The following is a 9002-nucleotide window of genomic DNA, read 5'->3' as shown; positions in this document are numbered from 1 at the left end:
CGCTCGAAGGCGGTGAGGAACTCATCCATGTCCCCTGTGTCCTGACACTGGGCCAGCACACGCGTCTCCAAGTGACTGGCCACCCCGAGCCGTCTGGCCCTCTCCCCGCTTACCGCAGCTGGGGCCTCTTGGCGTCTCGTCTCTGCCATGGTTCGCTCATGCTCCCGCTCTCGCTCTCTCTCCTCACGCTCTCGCTCTCTCTCCTTCCGTTCTCGTTCTTTCTCCTCCCGCTGTGTCTCTTGTAGCTGGCGCTCGTGCTCACGCTCTCTTTCCCGTTCCTGGTGCTCCAGTTCCTTTAATCTCACCTCGAGCTCCAGCCGTCGCAGCTCTGCGGCGGGGGACTCTGCCCGCGATGGACCACCGCTAGCTGAGCGCGACCTGGTGGGCACCGCGTCTGTCTGACGGCGTCGAGCCCCTGCTCCTGTCGGAGAATCCGAAATGCTTCCCGAGGCTGACTGGCCACTTTCTGCCGGGACAGGCTCTGCCCCCCCGGATCGGTCATTCTCTTCCAGCTGTGCAATCAGCTGGGCCTTGGTCGCCTTCCCCACGGTCAGGCCCCTCTCTCTGCACAGCCCCGCTAGCTCTGCCTTCAGGAGTCGGGTATAATCCATCTCCCCACTATCTCCCGGGGTATCCACTCACCAGCAGCAGCTGCAGGAATGGCTCTGTTCCCCCTCTGACTCCTGTGAGACTCCTTCCTTCTCTGGTGCTCAGTCAGCCACTGCTGGGAGCTCATCCGTGGGTGCAGTGCATCCCACTCCTGACACCAGTGTGATGGGGTTCAGGGGTCCCCCTGCACTGCACCCCGCCCGCTGGCAGGAGAGACTCTCACTCAGCAGGTACAACAGCAGGTTTATTAGGCAACAAATGTCCAGTTTCTCACAGAAGCGACAGCATAGCAGCCAGAGACAGTCCTTCCAACCTGTCCTGGGGAGAAGACCCCGAGGGGTGCCCCTCTGGGGTGTAGCTTCCCCCTCCTCAGGCTGGCTGCCTTCCAGCTCTCTTTTCTCCTCGCCTCTAACTGCCGCCCCCGATTCAAAACCCAGCTCAGCTCCTCCCTGCTCTTTGTTCAGGCAGAGGTGTTATCTGCCAGTTGTAGCCCCAGGGTCATCCTTAGCCACTGGGAGCTGCTGCTTGCCTCGGACATCCAGCCTGACTCACACATGCACCCCCCCCCACTCCATCACACAGGCCCCACTTCTTCCGGGGTCCCGGTCACTTACTGCTGGATGCTCCATCCTTGGGGTGCAGAACATCCCACTTCTGACACCAGTGTGATGGAGTTCTGGGGTCCCCCAAGCTCTGCACCCTGTCCGCAGGCAGGAGAGTCTCTCACTCAGCAGGAAAACAGCGGGTTTATTAGCCAACAGGACACAGCATCGTACAGAGGAATCAGTACAGCAGGCAGAGACAGCCAGTCCAATCCATGTTGAGGAGAGGAGGCCCCCAGGGGCCCCCAGAGCTGGGGCCTGGCCCCCTCCTTTGTCTCTCTCTCCCTCAGCCCAGACTAACTGCTTCCAACTCCCAGTTCCAGTTCAAACCCCTCAGGCTCCACCTCCTCCTTTGTCTGCAGTACAAAGGTGTTACCTGGTCGTCAGGGTTACCCTCAGCAGGAGCCCCACACCCTCTGTGAGCCCCCCCCCCCGCCCCACACACACAGAGGTATCCCCCACTCCATCACACCTGGTGCCCAGCCCCCACCTCGCAGCCTGCAGGCAGTGCCTGGAGGGAGAGGACAGGTGGGCAGTGGGTGGAGCAGGCCGATGGGGGCTCACACCCCATTTACCCCCCTGCTCCAGGGGCTGCTCTGCTCTTCACCTGACTGCAAGGCAGGGCAGGGGCAGAGCAGTCACCCCCTCCCCCCGAGGGCCTGCACCCCCTATGGCCAGGCCCCTGGTGCCCTTGGGCTGCTGGCTACTGGCGTTTGAGACGGTGCCCCATGCTGGAGAGTGCAGCCACCTCCCCACCTGCAGAGCTGGAGCAGGGTCCTGCTCACTGCCCCCAGGCCAGCCTCGGGGTGAGCGTTTCCCGCCCGCCACCAGCCCAGCCCAGCTCACCCCCTGGAAGGGGCCCCCGGCACAGAGCCGGAGCCGGTGTGCCGCACGCGGCCCCTCCCTGCAATTACAGGGTGCAGCGCCCTGCCCCGCCCTGCCCTGGCCTCTGCCTCCGGGGCCAGGCAGGGTGGCGAGCTCAGCCCTGCGTCCCGCCCGCTGTCCTGAGATGGCCCCAGGCCCGGCAGCTGCACCTCCACTGCCAAATCAATATTGACTGGCTGAGAATAGCCCTGCAGGAGAGCTCTGGGCTTCCTGGCTGGCCCAGCCCAGGAGCTGCACTGTGTCCCACAGCCCGACCCTCCTGCTGTGGGGCTGCCCCACTGCTGGCCCATGAGGGGCACGGCCCCCACACCAGTGCACACCCACTGGGGGCCCTCGGGGAGTTTTTCTATCTCAGTGATTGCTCAGCTTGGGCACCAGCCCCCCACCCGCAGCCTCCCCCTGCCACACTGCTGCCCAGCTGGGCTGCCTGGGCGTGCAGCTGGCTGCCACCCTGTGCCTGCTGGATGGCGCTGGCCTGGCCTGCCTGCCTGCCACAACCTGCAGCTAGCGCCTGCCCTGTGCACCGTCACCCGCAGCTGGGCACAGCAGGTCCCAAGCACCCCAGACTGGGGGCTGTGTACGCGCTGCTTGCCCAGCACATCCCTGGCAGCTGGCACCCGGCCAGCCCCTGCCCCAGCTGCACAGCAAGTGCCTGGTGCTCAGCCCGGCGCTGCCAGCTCTGCCCGTGTGGCTTACACCACACTGAGCCAAGCAGGAACGCTGCTCCCAGCCCAGATGCCAGGTGGCTGCAGGGGCTGGTCCAGCCCCATGGCACAAACGCCCTCTGCCCCACAGGCTGCCCCAGCCGGACGGCTTTCCTCCAGCCCACAGCTCTGCCCACAGCCCCCCAGACATGGCATTGCCCCAGCCCCAAACCAATTCCCACCAATCACTTTGAGCCCCTCCCCCCAACGGCCCTGTCCTGCTCGGAACCACCTTCTACAGCCAGCCACCGATGGGCACCGGGGAGAGGGGTCCCAGCCACCGATGGGCACCGGGGAGAGGGGTCCCAGGCACCGATGGGCACCGGGGAGAGGGGTCCCAGCCACCGATGGGCACCAGGGAGAGGGGTCCCAGCTACCGATGGGCACCGGGGTGAGGGGTCCCAGGCATAGATGGGCACCGGGGTGAGGGGTCCCAGGCACCGATGGGCAGCGGGGAGAGGGGTCCCAGGCACAGATGGGCACCGGGGAGAGGGGTCCCAGGCACAGATGGGCACCGGGGAGAGGGGTCCCAGGCACCGATGGGCACCGGGGAGAGGGGTCCCAGCCACCGATGGGCACCAGGGAGAGGGGTCCCAGGCACCGATGGGCACCGGGGAGAGGGGTCCCAGGCACCGATGGGCACCGGGGTGAGGGGTCCCAGCCACCGATGGGCACCGGGGAGAGGGGTCCCAGCCACCGATGGGCACCAGGGAGAGGGGTCCCAGCTACCGATGGGCACCGGGGTGAGGGGTCCCAGGCATAGATGGGCACCGGGGTGAGGGGTCCCAGCTACCAATGGGCACCAGGGAGAGGGGTCCCAGCCACCGATGGGCACCGGGGAGAGGGGTCCCAGCCACCGATGGGCACCGGGGTGAGGGGTCCCAGCCACCGATGGGCACCGGGGAGAGGGGTCCCAGCCACCGATGGGCACCGGGGAGAGGGGTCCCAGGCACAGATGGGCACCGGGGAGAGGGGTCCCAGCCACCGATGGGCACCGGGGAGAGGGGTCCCAGGCACAGATGGGCACCGGGGAGAGGGGTCCCAGGCACAGATGGGCACCGGGGAGAGGGGTCCCAGCCACCGATGGGCACCGGGGAGAGGGGTCCCAGGCACCGATGGGCACCGGGGAGAGGGGTCCCAGGCACAGATGGGCACCGGGGAGAGGGGTCCCAGCCACCGATGGGCACCGGGGAGAGGGGTCCCAGGCACAGATGGGCACCGGGGAGAGGGGTCCCAGCCACCGATGGGCACCGGGGAGAGGGGTCCCAGGCACAGATGGGCACCGGGGAGAGGGGTCCCAGCCACCGATGGGCACCGGGGAGAGGGGTCCCAGGCACAGATGGGCACCGGGGAGAGGGGTCCCAGCCACCGATGGGCACCGGGGAGAGGGGTCCCAGGCACCGATGGGCACCGGGGAGAGGGGTCCCAGCCACCGTTGGGCACCGGGGAGAGGGGTCCCAGGCACCGATGGGCACCGGGGAGAGGGGTCCCAGGCACCGATGGGCACCGGGGAGAGGGGTCCCAGCCACCGATGGGCACCGGGGAGAGGGGTCCCAGCCACCGATGGGCACCGGGGAGAGGGGTCCCAGGCACAGATGGGCACCGGGGAGAGGGGTCCCAGGCACAGATGGGCACCGGGGAGAGGGGTCCCAGGCACCGATGGGCACCGGGGAGAGGGGTCCCAGCCACCGATGGGCACCGGGGAGAGGGGTCCCAGCCACCGATGGGCACGGGGGAGAGGGGTCCCAGCCACCGATGGGCACCGGGGAGAGGGGTCCCAGGCACAGATGGGCACCGGGGAGAGGGGTCCCAGGCACAGATGGGCACCGGGGAGAGGGGTCCCAGCCACCGATGGGCACCGGGGAGAGGGGTCCCAGGCACAGATGGGCACCGGGGAGAGGGGTCCCAGCCACCGATGGGCACCGGGGAGAGGGGTCCCAGGCACCGATGGGCACCGGGGAGAGGGGTCCCAGGCACCGATGGGCACCGGGGAGAGGGGTCCCAGCCACCGTTGGGCACCGGGGAGAGGGGTCCCAGGCACCGATGGGCACCGGGGAGAGGGGTCCCAGGCACCGATGGGCACCGGGGAGAGGGGTCCCAGCCACCGATGGGCACCAGGGAGAGGGGTCCCAGCCACCGATGGGCACCGGGGAGAGGGGTCCCAGCCACCAATGGGCACCGGGGAGAGGGGTCCCAGCCACCGATGGGCACCGGGGAGAGGGGTCCCAGGCACAGATGGGCACCGGGGAGAGGGGTCCCAGCTACCGATGGGCACCGGGGAGAGGGGTCCCAGGCACCGATGGGCACCGGGGAGAGGGGTCCCAGGCACAGATGGGCACCGGGGAGAGGGGTCCCAGCCACAGATGGGCACCAGGGAGAGGGGTCCCAGCCACCGATGGGCACCGGGGAGAGGGGTCCCAGGCACAGATGGGCACCGGGGAGAGGGGTCCCAGCCACCGATGGGCACCGGGGTGAGGGGTCCCAGCCACCGATGGGCACCGGGGAGAGGGGTCCCAGCCACCGATGGGCACCGGGGAGAGGGGTCCCAGCTACCGATGGGCACTGGGGAGAGGGGTCCCAGGCACCAGGGGGGAAAGGGGGACCCACAAACAGATGGGCAGTGGATGGGGGAGGGGAATCCCAGTCGTCGATGGGCAGTAGGGGGAGGGGTCCCAGGCACAGATGGGCAGTGGGAAGGGGAGGGGTCCCAGGTACTGATGGGCAGTGGGAGGGGGAGGGGGGTCCCAGGCACAGCTGGGCAGAGGGTTCGTGGGGTTTCCCAGGGCTGGCAGAGCTGGCGCTGGCTTGTGCTGAGCACTGGGGAGGGGGGCTGGCATGTGGCGTGGGCACACAGGGGCTGAGGGCAGCCCAAGGCCAGGGAGCTGGGCCAGTGTACGAGAGGCCAGCTCCCCCAGCAGCGTGCTGCACCCTGCGAGGGCTCCAGCCCCACTTGCCAGCAGATGTTGGGGGCAGGCTGGGCTGGGTGTTGCCTCCAGCTGGGCACCACCAGCAGACTGAGCCATGGCCCCTGTGGGGTCCCTGGCCATGGGCAGTGTGGGTGCCCCGAGGAGGTGGGGGCAGGTGGGAGCCTTCCCCAGTGCAAGGACCCAGCAGGTGCTCCAGGAGCTGCCAGAGGCCCCCCACCCCACCCCCCCGGGCTATGGGGTGAGCTCACAGGACCCAGCGGGAGCACCAGGAGCTGCCGGAGGCCCCCTCACCCCCCGGGCTATGGGGTGAGCTCACAGGACCCAGCGGGAGCACCAGGAGCTGCCGGAGGCCCCCTCACCCCCCGGACTATGGGGTGAGCTCACAGGACCCAGCGGGAGCACCAGGAGCTGCCGGAGGCCCCCTCACCCCCCGGGCTATGGGGTGAGCTCACAGGACCCAGCGGGAGCACCAGGAGCTGCCGGAGGCCCCCTCACCCCCCGGGCTATGGGGTGAGCTCACAGGACCCAGCGGGAGCGCCAGGAGCTGCCGGAGGCCCCCCCCCCCCGGGCTATGGGGTGAGCTCACAGGACCCAGCGGGAGCACCAGGAGCTGCCGGAGGCCCCCTCACCCCCCGGGCTATGGGGTGAGCTCACAGGACCCAGCGGGAGCACCAGGAGCTGCCGGAGGCCCCCTCACCCCCCGGGCTATGGGGTGAGCTCACAGGACCCAGCGGGAGCACCAGGAGCTGCCGGAGGCCCCCTCACCCCCCGGGCTATGGGGTGAGCTCACAGGACCCAGAGGGAGCACCAGGAGCTGCCGGAGGCCCCCTCACCCCCCCCAGGCTATGGGGTGAGCTCACAGGACCCAGCGGGAGCACCAGGAGCTGCCGGAGGCCCCCTCACCCCCCGGGCTATGGGGTGAGCTCACAGGACCCAGCGGGAGCGCCAGGAGCTGCCGGAGGCCCCCCCCCCCCGGGCTATGGGGTGAGCTCACAGGACCCAGCGGGAGCACCAGGAGCTGCCGGAGGCCCCCTCACCCCCCGGACTATGGGGTGAGCTCACAGGACCCAGCGGGAGCACCAGGAGCTGCCGGAGGCCCCCTCACCCCCCGGGCTATGGGGTGAGCTCACAGGACCCAGAGGGAGCACCAGGAGCTGCCGGAGGCCCCCTCACCCCCCCGGGCTATGGGGTGAGCTCACAGGACCCAGCGGGAGCACCAGGAGCTGCCGGAGGCCCCCTCACCCCCCCGGGCTATGGGGTGAGCTCACAGGCTATTCCAGGCTCTGTGGTTCCGGCTCCTCCCTCCGGCCGGAACCTGCCCCTCCAGCACCAGACAAACCGCTGTGGCCACGGGCACGTCCCTGGTCCCTGGTCCCTGGGGGGGCCGCGCGGCCTGTGTCTGGCCCACAGCTCGGGGTGGGGTGGCCCTGGCCCAGCCCCCGCAATGGCTGGAGCGCAGCTGGGGCCAGTCCAGGGCGCAGCAGCCACGTGCCCCAGGCAGCTGCCCCCTCCTGGCCTGTCACCCCCACAGCTTGGGGTACACCCAGGGGCTCTGCTGGCCAGGCTGGCTCAGCTCTGGGCCCACAGCCCCCCTGTGGGCAGCAAGGGCGCTCGGCCCCGCGGCGGGGGCAGGCAAGAGACGGGTGCCGGCAGCTGGGGGGTTGCCAGGCGGGGAGCATGAGCTGGCAGGGGGTACAAATGGGGCAGGTAGGGGGTTGGTGCAACAGAGGGGGACTGGGCAGATTGGGGGATTCAGCTGGGGGGGACAGGGGAGTTGGTTACAGCTGGGCAGGCAGAGGGTTGGGGTTACAGACGGGGCTTTGGGGGTACAGATTGGAGTTGGGGGGTACAGATGGACAGGCAGTGGGTTGGGGGTACATTTGGGGGGTACAGATGGGCAAGCAGGGGGTTTGGGGGTGCAGACGGCTAGGCAGTGGGTTGGGGGTACAGACGGGGGTTTGGGGGTGCAGACGGCTAGGCAGTGGGTTGGGGGGTACAGACGGGGATTTGGGGGTACAGATGGGCAGGCAGTGGGTTGGGGGTACAGATGGGGGTTTGGGGGTACAGATGGGCAGGCAGTGGGTTGGGGGGACAGACGGGGGGTTTGGGGGTACAGATGTGCAGGCAGTGGGTTGGGGGAACAGACGGGGTACAGATGGACAGGCAGTAGGTTGGGGGGAACAGATGGGGGTTTGGAGGTACAGATGGACGGGTTGTGGGGTACAGACGGGGGGGCTGGGGGTACAGATGGGCAGGCAGTGGGTTGGGGGAACAGACGGGGTACAGATGGACAGGCAGTAGGTTGGGGGGTACAGATGGGGGTTTGGAGGTACAGATGGACGGGTTGTGGGGTACAGACGGGGGGGCTGGGGGTACAGATGGGCAGGCAGTGGGTTGGGGGGACAGACGGGGTACAGATGGGCAGGCAGTAGGTTGGGGTACAGGGGGGTTTATCTGGACAGGCAGGGGGGTTGGGAGTACAGGCAGGTGGGAGGCGGGCTGAAGGGGGTGGATGAGCAGGGGCTAGGGGGTGCCGTGGGGGGGGGGGGCATCGGAGGGCGAAGGCCGGGGACGGGGGCGGCTGGGGGTGGAGGGGGCGCTCGGGGCGGCTCTGCGAGCGCGGGGGCTGCTGGCGGAGCGGGGCCGGGGCGGCGGCCGCAATAAAAGCCGGGCGGGCCGGGCTCCGGCAGCTCCTGTCCTCCCGGCCGCGGTGAGTGGCGGCAGCGGCGGGGCATTGAGGGTCCGGGGTGGGTGGGGGGGATATGGGGGTTAGGGGGCCCAGGGCAGGGGCAGGTTTGGGAGTACAGGAGGGATATGGGAAGTTGGGGGGCGCAGGACGCGGGGGGCAGGTTTGGGGACACGGGGAGAGGGTTGGGGGGGCCCAGGGCAGGGGCAGGTTTGGGGACACAGAGGGGCTATGGGAAATAGGGGGGCGCAGGACGGGGGGCAGGTTTGTGGACATGGGGAGAGGGTGGGGGGGCCAGGATGAGGGCAGGTTTGGGAGCACAGGGGGGCTATGGGAAGTTGGGGGCGCAGGACGGGGGGGCAGGTTTGGGGACACGGGGAGAGGGTGGGGGGGCCAGGATGAGGGCAGATTTGGGAGCACAGGGGGGCTATGGGAAGTTGGGGGCACAGGACGGGGGGGCAGGTTTGGGGACACGGGGAGAGGGTGGGGGGGCCAGGATGAGGGCAGATTTGGGAGCACAGGGGGGATATGGGAAGTTGGGGGGTGCAGGACGGGGTGCAGGTTTGGGGACACTGGGAGAGGGTTGGGG

Source organism: Carettochelys insculpta, chromosome 7, assembly GCF_033958435.1.
Source record: "Carettochelys insculpta isolate YL-2023 chromosome 7, ASM3395843v1, whole genome shotgun sequence".
Taxonomy (NCBI): Eukaryota; Metazoa; Chordata; order Testudines; family Carettochelyidae; genus Carettochelys; species Carettochelys insculpta.
This window is presented reverse-complemented; position numbering follows the sequence as displayed.